The sequence below is a fragment of the Lithobates pipiens genome, unplaced genomic scaffold, assembly GCF_037356315.1.
Source record: "Lithobates pipiens isolate NorthernLeopardFrog02 unplaced genomic scaffold, aLitPip1_a1.2 Scaffold_19, whole genome shotgun sequence".
Taxonomy (NCBI): Eukaryota; Metazoa; Chordata; class Amphibia; order Anura; family Ranidae; genus Lithobates; species Lithobates pipiens.
This window is the reverse complement of record NW_027507764.1, coordinates 514785194-514797774: the sequence shown is the minus strand read 5'-3', so window position 1 is coordinate 514797774 and position 12581 is coordinate 514785194. Positions and strand designations below refer to the sequence as shown.

The 12581-nt window shown below is 45.3% G+C and overlaps 1 protein-coding gene across 3 annotated transcripts in view; it reads right to left on the bottom strand.

The window, feature by feature from the left end:
• Nucleotides 1–12581, bottom strand: part of OXR1 (oxidation resistance 1) — an 807173-nt gene that overhangs the window by 740153 nt on the left and 54439 nt on the right. The window lies entirely within an intron of this gene.

The window sequence follows — 12581 nt, the reverse complement described above, 5'->3', positions numbered from 1 at the left end:
TGGCACCCAGCACATCCAGACTGCATTGATTGCTCACCTGCAGTGCCGTTTTCCTTCCTTGAACTAAAATAATAGTGCCTATGGCACGTTCTGCAAAATTGGACATTGCATTTCATTACTCTCTCAGCATTAAAGTGGTTGTAAACCTCAGACATGTAATATGAACACCAAGGGAGTTATTTACGAAAGGCAAATCCACTTTGTACTACAAGTGCAAACTACAAGTGCAAAGTGCACTTGAAATGGCCATGCATACAATGTCGTCATTAGAGAAAATGGGGGACTAGACAGCAGAGAGAAATGACACTACAAGTGCAAACTACAAGTGCAAAGTGAACTTGGAAGTGCAGTCACTCTGAATCTAAGGCCGCGTACACACGGGCGGACTGTCCACCCAACTAGGTTCGTCAAACAGTTTGACAAACAGTCCGTTCAAAATTAGCATGAACGGACTTGACCACACACGACGAACGAACAGTCCGCTGAAAACTTGCGCGATGACGTGAACGGCACGTACGACGGGACGAGAAATTCGGCGTCCGATACACTGCAATGCAACCTTCGCCGTGTAAATTCTTTCTGAGCATGCGCGAGACTTAGTTTGCCGAACAAGCCTACACACGAGCGGACTGTCCGCTCAAACCAAGTTTCAGCGGACAGTCTTACGGAAATTCCGAAAAACTTTGTTCGTCAGACTGTCCGCTGAAACTGTCCGCTGAAGCCCACACACGAGCGGACTGTCCGCTGAAACACTGTTCAGCGGACAAAGTTGGACGAACAGTCCGCCCGTGTGTACGCGGCCTAAGGGGTAGATCTGAAATGAGTGGAAGCTCTGCTGATTTTATCATCCAATTATGCGCAAGCTAAAATGCTGTTTTTTATTTCCCTTGCATGTCCCCCTCGGATCTACAGTGACTGCATTTCCAAGTGCACTTTCAGTGCAATTTCAAGTACACTTTGCAATTGTAGTTCGCACTTGTATTGCAAAGTGGATTTGCCTTTCATAAATAACCCCCCCCCAAGTGTAATTTCTCTCTGCTGTTTAGTCCCTCTGTTATCTGCATGGGTCACTTCTGACAAGTTTTCCCACACCAAGAAGAAAAAAGGTGACAGGGAAGGGACCTCCAGCTGATTGACAACCTCAGCTTTGTTCCTGTGCAGTCAGAATACTTAAATATACAGTTGAGCGATATAGTACACACGGCACCTGTCTTTCTGATCTGAAAATCTTGTGTTCCAGTCATCCCTGTCAGACACCAAAACGAGGCAACATTATTTTTAGCTCTGAGAAAGGGGGGTGCACCCCCGAAACACGTAAGCTTTTACCACTTTTTGATGTGATATGGCACATGTGTCTGCACCATTCAACCTTTGTGGTTTTATGGCTCATTGAGAGTTACAACTTTGTGAGTACCCGTTTTTTTACTGATTTTACCATCCAATAGATGCCTTTGGTAATGCACTAGGTGTGCGCGTCTTCCATTTTGTTTTGTCTTCTTTATTTTTCTCCACTGCAGTCTAAATATGGATCCCAACCTGACTGCAGCCCACTGCCTGGACAATATAGGAACATTGTTACACAGATTAGACCACCAAGCTCACTGTGCTACCCTTCCTCTATGCCCTGGGCCTTGGAACTTTGAAAACTAGCTGTTTTTGAAAATGTTGCTTTTTAAAATAAATACATACATTATTTTACGTTTGCCATTCAACAATGGGTATCTGTTATTTGCAGAGGCTGCATTGAATAGGCATGTATAATGCTTTCCCAGTCCAATCTTTTTCAGCAGGGTCAACTAATAATCGTATTTATAAGTTATGTATAAGTTTCCTTAGCTTATTGTGGAACTTTAGGCAGAAATTGAATTCTTGCTAGAACACTTCAGGTTGGCCCCTTTTGCAGGTATAGCTACTGTATGCAATACATTAAAAATAAGCGCCTATACTGTTTAAAATCCAGTAATACACCATCTCACTCTCCTTTGCACATACACAGTTGCTCTCCATTTTTGGCATTGTGCTGAAATTCAGAGCTACTAGAGGCAGATCTGCAGACAACCTAAAGATTTACTGCTACTCAGAGTCTCTGGGCTTCAGGAAAATGGAAGCTTCCAGCAGGAAGAAACAGGAATGATGCTAGAGAAAATTTACAGCATGCATTCATTTTGATAGCATAACTATTAATGTGGAATGTATGATCCTTGCTAAAGAACATTTTTTTTTTTCAAGTTGTTATGGGTAAAGTTTCTCTTTAAGTACAAGGAGTATCGTAACCTTTATTATTAGAGTATACAGGTATACAGGATTCGAAAGCTGAACACCCTGCAATGGGGTGATCTCTTGGCATAGATTGAATAGTGCATTTCATATGGGGATGGGGAGAACCTCTTTCAAGGTCTAATCATTTAGATTTTTACTTAAATTACCACTTTAACCACTTGCCACCCACCCATAGGCAAATGACGGCGGCAAAGTGGTTTCAAAATCCTGACCGGACGCCATAGGACGTCCTCAGGATTTTGAGCCGCTGCTCGCCCCCTCATTGTTGCGGGGTGTCAGTCTGACACCCCGCAACTACGATCTCGGTAAAGAGTCTCCGACGGAGACTCTTTACCACGTGATCAGCCGTGTCCAATCACGGCTGATCACAGTGTAAATAGGAAGAGCCGGTGATCGGTTTTTCCTCACTCGCGTCTGTCAGCTGCTCCTCTGACAGGGGGGGTCTGTGCTGATCGATTATCAGCGCAGCCCCCCCAAGGATGCCCACACTGGACCACCGGGGACGCCACCAGACCACCAGGGATGCCCAGCACCTGGTATGCCACCCTGGACCACCAGGGATGCCAGTCAGTGCCCACAATGGATGCCAATCAGTGCCCACAATGGGCATCACTGATTGGCATGCATTATTGTTTGGCACTGATTGGCATCCATCAGTACAATACAATGCCGCCTATCAGTGCCCATCCGTGCCACCTATCAGTGCCCATCCATGCCACCTATCAGTGCCCACCCATGCCAACTATCAGTGACCATCCATGCCGCCTATCAGTGCCCATCCATGCCCATCTGTGCTGCCTAGCCATGCCCATCTGTGCTCCCTATACATGCCCATTTGTGCCGGCTATCCATGCCAGCTATCAGTGCCAATTTGTGCCACCTATCAGTGTCCATCCGTGTCGCCCATCAGTACCGCCTATCAGTGCCACATATCAGTGCCCATCAATGCGCATCAATGCCCATCATTGGTGCCACCTCATCAGTGCCGCCTTATCAGTGCCCATCAGTGCCGCCCCACCAGTGCCCATCAGTGAAGGAGAAAACGTACTTATTTACAACGTCTGTCAGCTGCTCCTCTGACAGGGGGGGTCTGTGCTGATCGATTATCAGCGCAGCCCCCCCAAGGATGCCCACACTGGACCACCGGGGACGTCACCAGACCACCAGGGATGCCCAGCACCTGGTATGCCACCCTGGACAACCAGGGATGCCAGTCAGTGCCCACAATGGATGCCAATCAGTGCCCACAATGGGCATCACTGATTGGCATGCATTATTGTTTGGCACTGATTGGCATCCATCAGTACAATACAATGCCGACTATCAGTGCCCATCCGTGCCACCTATCAGTGCCCATCCATGCCACCTATCAGTGCCCACCCATGCCAACTATCAGTGACCATCCATGCCGCCTATCAGTGCCCATCCATGCCCATCTGTGCTGCCTAGCCATGCCCATCTGTGCTGCCTATACATGCCCATTTGTGCCGGCTATCCATGCCAATCCATGCCAGCTATCAGTGCCAATTTGTGCCACCTATCAGTGTCCATCCGTGTCGCCCATCAGTGCCGCCTATCAGTGCCACATATCAGTGCCCATCAATGCGCATCAATGCCCATCATTGGTGCCACCTCATCAGTGCCGCCTTATCAGTGCCCATCAGTGCCGCCCCACCAGTGCCCATCAGTGAAGGAGAAAACGTACTTATTTACAACGTTTTGAAACTGAAAGAAAAATTTTTTTTTTTTCAATTTTCGTTTGTTTAGCAAAAAATAAAAAATGTAGAGGTGATCAAATACCACCAAAAGAAAGCTCTATTTGTGGAAAAAAATTATAAAAAAATGTATTTGGGTACAGTGTAGCATGACCACACAATTGTTATTCAAAGTGCGACAGTGCTGAAAGCTCAAAATTGGTCTGGACAGGAAGGTGTTTAAGTGCCTGGTATTGAGGTGGTTAAAATAAAATGGTCACCATTCCAATGTTTAGATTTTCTTTATATGCAGTACATAAACTTTAAAACAAGCCATTACTGCCCTATGTAGCTGCAGCCCCTGTGTAAATATTTATCTTCAAATATCTAAAGAATAGCAGTGAAGTTGTTCCAGCTCAGGACTCTGTTTTCCTCAGCTCGGGGCTCTGTTTCCTCAGCTCGGGGCTCTGTTTTCCTCAGCTCAAGACTCTGTTTTCCTCAGCTCGAGGCTCTGTTTTCCTCAGATCGGGGCTCTGTTTTCCTCATCTCAGGGCTCTGTTTCCCTCATCTCGGGGATCTGTTTTCCTCAGCTCGGGGCTCTGTTTTCCTCAGCTCGGGGCTCTGTTTTCCTCAGCTCGAGGCTCTGTTTTCCTCAGCTCGAGGCTCTGTTTTCCTCAGCTCGGGGCTCTGTTTTCCTCAGCTCGGGGCTCTGTTTTCCTCAGCTCGAGGCTCTGTTTTCCTCAGCTCCGGGCTCTGTTTTCCTCAGCTCGGGGCTCTGTTTTCCTCAGCTCGGGACTCTGTTTTCCTCAGCTCGAAGCTCTGTTTTCCTCAGATCGGGGCTCTGTTTTCCTCATCTCAGGGCTCTGTTTCCCTCATCTCGGGGATCTGTTTTCCTCAGCTCGGGGCTCTGTTTTCCTCAGCTCGGGGCTCTGTTTTCCTCAGCTCGAGGCTCTGTTTTCCTCAGCTCGGGGCTCTGTTTTCCTCAGCTCGAGGCTCTGTTTTCCTCAGCTCGGGGCTCTGTTTTCCTCAGCTCAGGGCTCTGTTTTCCTCAGCTCGAGGCTCTGTTTTCCTCAGCTCGGGGCTCTGTTTTCCTCAGCTCGAGGCTCTGTTTTCCTCAGCTCGGGGCTCTGTTTTCCTCATCCCAGGGCTCTGTTTTCCTCAGCTCGGGGCTCTGTTTTCCTCAGCTCGGGGCTCTGTTTTCCTCAGCTCGAGGCTCTGTTTTCCTCAGCTCGGGGCTCTGTTTTCCTCAGCTCGAGGCTCTGTTTTCCTCAGCTCGGGGCTCTGTTTTCCTCAGCTCGGGGCTCTGTTTTCCTCAGCTCGAGGCTCTGTTTTCCTCAGCTCGGGGCTCTGTTTTCCTCAGCTCGAGGCTCAGTTTTCCTCAGCTCGGGGCTCTGTTTTCCTCATCCCAGGGCTCTGTTTTCCTCAGCTCGGGGCTCTGTTTTGCTCAGCTCGGGCCTCTGTTTTCCTCAGCTCGAGGCTCTGTTTTCCTCAGCTCGGGGCTCTGTTTTCCTCAGCTCGAGGCTCTGTTTTCCTCAGCTCGGGGCTCTGTTTTCCTCATCCCAGGGCTCTGTTTTCCTCAGCTCGAGGCTCTGTTTTCCTCAGCTCGGGGCTCTGTTTTCCTCATCCCAGGGCTCTGTTTTCCTCAGCTCGGGGCTCTGTTTTCCTCAGCTCGGGGCTCTGTTTCCTCAGCTCAGGTCTCTGTTTTCCTCAGCTCGGGCTCTGGTTTCCTCAGCTCAGGTCTCTGTTTTCCTCAGCTCAGGGCTCTGTTTTCCTCATCTCGGGGCTCTCTTTTCCTCAGCTCGGGGCTCTGTTTTCCTCATCTCAGGGCTCTGTTATCTGATCGACACAACCTGTGACAGATCGAGCCACATTGCAACCCCGTGGCCACGTGCGAGGCTGAATCCGGAAGGACATCATATAATGTCCACCCAGATGTACGAAAGTCCCTCCCAGCCGTCATTTTGCAATAGGCCTGGCGGGAACTGGTTAAAGCCCATCTTTGGACTAATGCAACCCTCCACCCCCACACACATACACACATCTATCCAGCAGTGGGGCTGATTTACTGAAGGCAAATAGAATGTTCAAACACACAGGCAAGCATGTATGGAACATGTATACTCCTTGGACAAAATAAAGAGACATTTTATTCATCCTCACCTGGTTGCCGAACTTACCTAAATAGAATGTTCACTTTGCAAGGGAGGTTTCCCCAGAGCTTAGCGAATGCTGACTTCCACCATCTAAGCATGCTGGTTTTTTATGTTCCTTGCTTGAAATAGGGTATTCTTTGAAAAAAGAAATATAAACACATTCGCTAAGCTCTGGGGAAAATGAATTTGCAAAGTGTAACTTCACTTGCAAACTAAACAGCCTATTTGCCTTAGTAAATCAACTTTAGTGTATCTGCTCTCTCCGTGCCTTGGAATTCATGGGATGACCAGGCACCCTGTGATAAGGAGGACAAGGCATAAAAAGGTACTGCCTGGCAGCATATATGGCCCACTGTACTTAAAGGTTTTCTTTAGCAAAAACATGCTTGTTTATCACCGACTTTTGTTTCTGTTGTTCTGACATCTGGTAGATTTCTGCTAGTTATTAGAAAATATATTCTCAGCCATGCACATTTCAGCTGCAAATTCGCATTACCAGAAAAAATGTGCTACACATTGATGATAACGGCATCTTTCTAGCTCTATGAGCTTGAAAAATATCTAGCCACACAATGTATAATAAGGGGACATTTATGTGTTTATTGAGTTTAAGGAAATGTGCACAATGTATCACCCCTCTTTTATCCAGTTATCCCTGATATAAGTATCTGCAAAATCATTTGCTAAATATGCAATATTTTTTCCATGCTAGAAATAGGATTAACATAGATTTACACAATGTTTGTTAGATTGAAGATAGGCTTCAGACAAGCACATTTTTATGCTGTAGATGGAAATATCCAGGCAATAACAACGGAGTGAGTACAGTCTCAACGGTAATTGTATGCATATCACAGTTATGTAATTGGATATCGATTGATTATGTTATTGTATGACAAATTACCGGTGAAGCTACAGTATCTGTAATCTTATCACTTGTGTTGATTGTAGACCTCATTGATGGTACACTTAGATGACTATTCTAGAAACTCACCCTGGAATACAGCTGTAATGTTTTAAAACCTTGCTCCTGCACTGGTGGAATAAATAGTAACTCAATTGTATAGAAGCCTCGTATGCAGCGCAACATTGTGGATAATAATGGATTATAATTTTGGTCACTCCTAAAATCATTCATAGTTACATTAGTAGTCCTATAGTGAAAGATATACAGTTATCCTGCAAGCCTGAATGAAAAAAAAATGATATATATATATATATATATATATATATTAACCACCTCAATACAGTGCACTTACACCCCCTTCCTGACCAGACCAATTTTCAGCTTTCAGCGCTCTCACAGTTTGAATGACAATTACTCAGTCATGCAACACTGTACCCATATGAAACTTGCGTCCTTTTTTCCACACAAATAGAGCTTTCTTTTAGTGGTATTTAATCACTAGTGGTTTTTTTATTTTTTGTGCTATAAATAAAATAAAATGTAAATTTGTGAAAAAAATGCCTTTTTCTTTGTTTCTGTCATACATTTTTGCTATATTAGTATTTTTTTTTCATAAATTTTTCTTCTTAAATTTTGGCTAAAATTAGTGTGTATTATTTGGTCTTTGTGAAAATTATAGAGTCTACAAACTATGGTGCCAATCGCTGAAAATTGATCACATCTGATCAGGCCTTCAGTACATCGGGTATATCTCATTTCTTGAGACACTAACAAGTCAGGAAAGTACAAATACCCCCCAAATGACCCCTTTTTAGAAAGTAGACATTCCAAGGTATTAAGTAAGTAGCATGGTGTGTTTTTTTAAGTTGTCATTTTTTCCCACAATTCTTTGCAAAATGAAGATTTTTTTTTATTATTATTATTTTTTTTACAAAATTGTCATATTATCAGGTTATTTCTCACACACAGCATATGCATACAACAAATTACACCCCAAACTTTTCCAAAAGTTTTTGGAGCATGTGGAAAAAAATTAAAACGCATTTTTATTTACACAAAGTTGTCAATTTATAAGATATTTCTAACACCTAGCATGTATACAGCAAAAATTGCACCCCAAAACACATTCTGCTACTCCTCCCAAGTGTGGCGATACCACATGTGTAGGACTTTTACACAGCCTGGTCACATAGAGAGGCCGAACATTGAAGTAGTACCTTCAGGCGTTCTAAGAGCATAACTGACACATCTCATTTCATTCCTACCTATCACACTTTTGAAGGTCCTGGAGCACCAGGACAGTGCAATTACCCACAAAATGACCCCATTTTGGAAAGCAAACAACCCAACATATATATTATATGAGGCATGGGCTGCAAATAGGTACTTGGAAACTCTGATGGGCTGAAGATAGGTACTCTGGTACTCTGATGGCCTGGTGACAGGTACTTGAGTACTCTGATGGCCTGGTGACAGGTACTCTGATGGCCTGGTGACAGGTTCTCTGATGGCCTGGTGACTGGTATTTGGGTACTCTGAAGGGTGGTGACAGGTACTCAGGTACTCAGATGAACTGTGACAGGTACTCAGATGAACTGTGACAGGTACTCAGATGAACCGTGACAGGTACGCGGGTACTCAGTTGGACTGGGACAGGTACTCGGGTACTCTGATGGACTGTGAGTGTCAGGTACTATGAGGGGTGGTGACAGGTCCTCTTTATTGGGGGGGCAATCAGTCTGATTGGTGTACACTGTAAGCGGTAACAAGATGTTATCGCAATCTCCTCCTCACACACGATCGGTGTGTGAGGAGAAGAACCCGGTAACATCTCGTTACTGCGGTTTGTTTACATTTTAGTGATCGGCTGTGCAACGATCACAGCCCATCACATGGGTAAACAGCTGGTTATTGGCTGTTTACCAGCGTCGGTGACGAGCAGTGTTCCCGGGAACACGCCACCACCGACGTGCACGCGCAGCGTGCTCGTGATCACGCGCCATGCACAGTGGGGGTGTGACCATCTGTGATCAGCCGTGACTTCATCACGCCCGATCACGTGGTGAACAGCCATACCCAATGGCTGTTCACCCCCTTCGGTGGTGAGCGGTGTCTCCGTGACACGCCGCCACCGAAGAAACAGGGATGCACGCGCACGATCGCACGCATTCCCTGTTTAAATGGGAGGACATCATATGACGCCCTCCCACCACATTAGGTGTGCCGCCTGGCCCTCATTTGACGGCCGGCGGTCGGGAACTAGTTAAAGTGGTTGTTAACCCACTTCTACTAAATTGTCTTATCCTCTCTGTACCATAGTAACATGTGTCCCTGTGCCTGTGTAATGTAAAAATCTGACGATCTGTCAGCTATATAAGCTCTGGGCGCTCAGCTGATTCCTCTCCTCTCTTCTCTCTCGGTCTCACATCTGCAGTGAGCGGAGCCAAGGCATCAAGCTGACATCAGCTGGGGAGGAGGGGGAGAGAGGAGAGAGAGAGAGACTGCTGACAATCAGCTGACCGCCCGAAGCAGAGCTTATACAGGTACAGATCAGCTGATTTTTTTTACATTACACAGGGACACATGTTATTATGGTACAGAGGGGATAAGATAATTTAATAGCAGACATAAGAGCAGCGGGGGGGGAGGCATTTGCTGGAATGGGCAGGGAGGGGGGGGATAGAGAAGACACAGGAGAGCTGCAGAGAGCAGGGCTGCGGATGACGGAATCACGCAAACTGACCACGGTGTCAGGACTCAGCAGCCATGATTATCGTTTTCAGTTTGCAGAGGGGACGGTAGAAACTGACAGGATCAGCCAGGTATTTCATGTGTTACAACGGGCCAAATGACACAGCACTGTGCTGCATAACATGTTTTAAGGGAACAGGATCTGTTTTTTTTTTTTTGGGTTAACAAACCCTTTAAGTACATCTTTGCAATACATGAACCTTCCCCATGTTTCATCCCATTAAATACCCTGCAAGTACAAAAGAATATCCATTGAGTTGCCAGAAATATTCTCAGCTCTTGCTAAAACCAACCATAGATGGTTTGAATCTTGGAGGGTTCAGCAGGGTCTGGCCAAGATTCAATATATCTATGGGCAGGCTGATTGAACTCAAGTTGATCCATCAGTCGACTTGGGTACAACCAGAATGTCGGATTTCTAGCATGCAATTTTGCCAGGGGGCCGCTAGCAGTAATCACTGTGTTCTGGTGGGGGGAATCAAGCGATTTTCATATCATCTATAGCCTACCTTTGTCCTGTTGCTGGCTGACAGCACACAGCATTTTTTGTGGACTAAGTGTTGTCAGCTGTGCCCAGTTTTCTTTTGTTAAACTACTTAGACCCACCAACTCACCCATCTCCACAAAATAAAGGCCAATCATTCTGTAGTCAAAAATAAGGAATATTAGGGCTTATTATTTTCGGTGAGATAACACAGGAGGTGAGTACTGGGCACAGGGCAGCTGTGAATTTCTCACGTGATCAACAGGTATTTTTTTTTTGCATTTATCAAACAGATATAACAAAAAGCTATCAATAGTAAAAAGGAGCATATAAGATAATTTCATACAATACTTCAGCTTAGCAGTTCTCAAGTGGCTGGCACTGTGGTCAAATAACTCAGCTGACTCCTCAATGGCTGATGTTGGGGCTATGGCAGGAATAGATGTGGACAAGGAGGGAGGTTTATCCACTCTGGCAACTGCAAGGGACTACACACTTGTCTCTGCTTGTGTGACAGAGGATGAGGAGGATGAGGATGGTTTAGTAAGCCAGTCCACCACCTCCTCTGCATGCTTTGGGTGGATAGCATGGGCAAATTCACTAAACAGAGGAAATGATGCCATGCCTGAGGACTGACCACCACGCCTACCTTTACCTGTGGACACATTTGTTGTTGGCCCCCTTACAGTACCACGGGAATGTCTGCCTCTCCTTGTTGTCCTCCCAGACATTATTGGAAGGGAGGGGGCAGTGCTTATAAGCAAATGTAAAGAAGAAGTTGAAATCTGTATGTAGATGCACTTTAATCAATGTAAAGAGGTGTTTGATGCACTTTAATTTGAGTACGCACACTACACAGACACAATATAATGCGCCAAACACACAGTGATGCACAGAACTATATGGCGTTAAACTGGCAGTAACGCACACAAAACGATATGGTGTTAAACTGGCAGTAACGCACACAGAACTATATAGCGTTAAACTGTCAGTAACGCACACAGAACTATATTCCGTTAAACTGGCAGTAAAGCACGCAAAATTATATGGCGTTAAACTGGCAGTAATGCACACAAAAGTCTTATGCCTCGTACACACGATCGGACTTTCCGACAACAAAACCGTGGATTTTTTTTCGAAGGGTGTGGGCTCCAACTTGTCTTGCATACACACAGTCATACAAATGTTGGCCAACAATTACGAACGTAGTGACATACAAGACGTACGTGATATCTACATAACGAATGCTAGTTTTACAAGACCGAGCGCTTCCGGCTTGTCCTTGATTCCGAGCATGCGTGGACTTTTGTGTGACAGACTTGTGTGCACATGATTGCAAAGTCCGACAACAAACATTTGTTGCTGGAAAATTTGAGAACCTAGCCATCAGTTGAGAAACTAGCCATCATTTGTTGGCGGAAAGTCCGTCAACAAATGTCTGATGGAGCATATACATGGTCGGACTTACCGCCAACAAGCTCACATCCAACATTTCCCATAAGAAAAATCTGATCACATTAGGCTTTTTGGATTGCTGTACAAGGGAGGTTTTACACGTATATAAAACAAAAGCATAAAATCCACTAAATGCACATATAATCTCATGGGATGATTGTTGTTAAAATGAATGATCTAGATCAGTCTTTCTCAACCTTTTCAACACAGAGGAACCCTTGAAATAACTTTCTGATCTCAGGGAACCTCTGCTAAAAATTACTATATCTACAACTTATGATGCATTAGTGTGATGGTCATTTGGAAGAATACTCCTGACATTAGTGGTCATTGGGAAGAATTACCCTATTACAGATAGCCAAAAAGATTATTGGTGTCAGTGGGAACTTATCTGAGAGGCAGGAATTCCTCTTTGCTCAAGGAACCCCTAGCAGCCTCTGGAGGAACTGGTTGAGGAACCCTGGTCTAGATACTGATCTTGTAGGAGGCTTACTTCTTTTCCCAGAGTACTCAAGTCAAATTGCAGGCTTTTCATCTCTGGTGAGCTACTACTGAACTGTCCACCTTTCCACAGAGATGCTGTGGTATTAAAATGTTTAAAAAAACATTGGTATAAATCAAGTAAAAATGGCAGGCAGACCCTTTCACTCAGCATTTACTTTTAGCCAGTCAAGTACTTATGGAAGCCGGAGATGATCTGCAACAAAGTCTGTTTAACCTCCCTAGCGGTAATCCCGAGTCTGGCTCGGGTTGGGATTTTACTATCACGAGCGGTAACCCCGAGCCAGACTCGGGATTGCATCACTGGATGCACGGAGGACACAGGGAGAGTTACTTACCTTGTTCCCTGGATCCAG